Consider the following 2,787-nt stretch of genomic DNA (forward strand, 5'->3'; position numbering starts at 1 on the left):
ACGGCAGCGGCCAGATGACCCAACAGCCGCGGTAAAAGGATGGGAGAGGGTTTCCTACCCCGCAGGGCTGCGAGGGAGCCTGGGGTCTGGGAGCATCCCAGTTTGGGGGCCGAGGGACACCCCCACGAAGGCTAAACCTGCCCCTGCCCCCGTCTCACTGGCCAGGCCCAAGGGACAGAAGGTCAAGGCAGAGCGGAAGGAGTTGGGGAAGCAGCAGGAGCCAACCCAGGCCGAGCTGGAGCAGTTTGTGGCCGAGTATGTGAATAAGTTGGTGATGGAGACAGCTGAGCAGCTGCAGGCAGATGTGAGGCCCGGGGGCAGTGCTCCCAGCCCCTGCTGGCTCGGGGGGAGTCCTGGCAGTGTCCCGGCCACATTCCCTGGCCGGATGGGGCCGTGGAGCCTCCACGGCACCTGGGCTTGTGGGCGGCATCCAATGCGGCTCAGAGCTGATTCCTCCTCCCCTACCAGCAGCTGGAGGAGCCGAGGGCGATGGCGCAGAGCGGGGGACACGAGCACGCAGGGTGCCCCGGCTGCAACTGGGACACCAGGGCGCTGCTGGGGAAGCTCCTCCAGTACTGCGAGAAGCTCGAGGAGCAGCTGGAATCCCTGGCCCAGAAGGCGGGCAGCAAGGTGGAGAGTTACCCGAAGTGGAGGAAACAGGTAAGGAGACACGGTGTAGGGGGCTTGAGCTGCCAGGACCCCCCAGGCATTTCTGCTTTGCTGTAACGTGGGGGAACCCCTCGCTGCCCCCCTAAATGGCTTGTGGGAGTCAGCAGCATGGAAGGGAATTAAAGCCTTGGAGCAAATGTCCTGCTTGCACTGAGAGCCCGCAGCCACCAGCCAAAATACCCTGGGTCTGTCCCCGCGGGGCAGCCACCCCCTGGCTCAGCACCGCCTTGTCCTCTTAGTCCCTGCAGCAGGACGAGCAGCTCAAGTGCCTCCAGGCCAGCATCATGCAGCTCGAAAAGGACTATGAGAAGTTCAGCTCGGCCCTTGCAAACCTCCAGCAGGATGGCCAGCAGGAGCAGAAGGACATCAAGGTGGGTGGCTGTAACCCGCAGGCAGAGCCCAGGCTGGGACCCCAAGGGATCTGTCCGCCTGCCACCCTGCTCGCAGCCCTGCACAGCTTCCCGATTCCTTTCCTGGAGGTTTCTGATGGGGTGGGGAGGGGAGGCAGGGGGTGCTCGGCTGGCCGGGGGGCAGCTCCGACCCTGCCGTGGCGTCACGGGGTGCTGTCTGCCTTGGGAGGCTCTGTCCCAGTCCCTGGAGAGGCTCAAGAAGCAGAAAGCAGACAAGGAGCAGCTGCTGGTGCTGGGAATCGATGAGGTAGGGGCTCGAGGGGCCCTGGTGCCAGCCAAGGGTGTCCCGGGCAGGGTGACAAACGCCCCTTGTCCCTTGGGTGCCGGCTGGCAGAACCAGCCGGGGGAGGGAGGATTTCCAGCCCGGCTGCGGGTCCCTTGCCAGGTCCCTCTGTGACCCCGAGTGCCTTTGGCTGGTGGGAGCAACCCCACGGGGGTGATGGGGTGAACAGGGCCACGTAGCCACTTCTCCCTCTCACGTTGTCCCTGGATCCTGTCCCCACCGCTCTCCCGCCTTTCCCCGTTGCTAGAAAGCAGACAAAGCCGCCCTGGCTGACAAAGTCAGTCGCAGCCAGTTTGAGGCGTGCGAGGAGCGGCTGAACAAGGCGGTGGAGGAGGTGACGATGCCGGGTGACGGGCCAGGAGGAGGGCTGGCACCAGTTCCAGAAAGAGCTGCAGAGACAGATGGACTGCAAGGTGAGGGCTCGTCCCCTCTACGCAGAACTGGCACCTTGGGGGCCTGGCAGCCTGAGGCAGCATCCTTGCGAGGGTGCCCCCTCCCGGCTGTCCCCCTGGGGACCGCCATGTCCCATCCTGGGGTAGATGGCTGAGGGTGTCACCCGTCTACAGCTGGACCGCTGGGAGCTGGGGGCGTTCCGGGAGCAGCAGGAGGAGCGGTGGAAGAGCCTCAGCGGGCAGCTCCAGAAGGCGCTGCAGCCAGAGCGTGACGATGCCGCTGGGATTAGGAAGTGAGTGCGATGAGGACCGCGGTGCCTTTGGCAGTGCCGGCCCTGTTCCTGCTGGCTGTCCCAGCTCGTGCCGCTGTGGTACCCTGGCGTGGGAGCCGTGTGGGCAGCGCCCCTGGGGATGCTGAGCAAGTGGCTGTGCCTTGTGCTCCTGCCAGCTGCAGCTTCCCAGTGATGGAGGGGGCACAATGAGGGGGCACGTGTGGGAGGAGCCCTCCCGAACCAATCTTGAGGGGTGGGTGCAGAGGCTTTTTGTGGCAGAGGACGGTGTGCAGGTGGGGCTGTGCCCCCCAGGAGCTCCCCAGCCCTTTTCTCCTCTCTCCAGGCAGCTGCTGCCTGGTTTCCATTGCCTGTCCTGCGACCGGCCCCTCCACACGCTGGCGCCTGGACCGTAACTGCCCCCTGACCCCTCCCTGGCGTCGAGTGACACATGGGGTGCCACCTGCCGGGCACTGAGCACCCCGTGTCCTGTCCCACAGGGAGCGGACGGGCGAGTGCAGGTACCCCACTGTTCCGCAGAGCTGCGGGGGCCCACACACCCTCATGCCCCCGCGCTTCCAGCCCCAACCGCCCAGCACCCCACGGCCGTCCCCATCCGGCGCCCGCAGCCCCAACAAGGTAGGGATGACGGAGGTGGGGAGGGGGATGCTGAGCCTGCGGGGGGATCCATCCGTGCCTCAGTTTCCCCAGGGAGAGCTGGCTGGGGGAGGGTTGCTGGGGGATGCGGAGTGGGGCCCCGTGTT

The 2,787-nt window shown here is 66.0% G+C and overlaps 1 long non-coding RNA gene across 1 annotated transcript; it reads left to right on the forward strand.

Annotated features, from left to right (window-relative positions):
* The first annotated feature begins 1,951 nt into the window (after nucleotides 1-1,951).
* LOC139826858 (uncharacterized) lies at nucleotides 1,952-2,561 on the forward strand. Its single transcript, XR_011736986.1, has 3 exons — nucleotides 1,952-2,047; nucleotides 2,370-2,435; nucleotides 2,524-2,561. It is a non-coding gene; the product is annotated as an uncharacterized lncRNA (long non-coding RNA).
* The last annotated feature ends 226 nt before the right edge of the window (nucleotides 2,562-2,787 follow it).

This window comes from Patagioenas fasciata, unplaced genomic scaffold, assembly GCF_037038585.1.
Source record: "Patagioenas fasciata isolate bPatFas1 unplaced genomic scaffold, bPatFas1.hap1 Unplaced_4, whole genome shotgun sequence".
Classification (NCBI taxonomy): Eukaryota; Metazoa; Chordata; class Aves; order Columbiformes; family Columbidae; genus Patagioenas; species Patagioenas fasciata.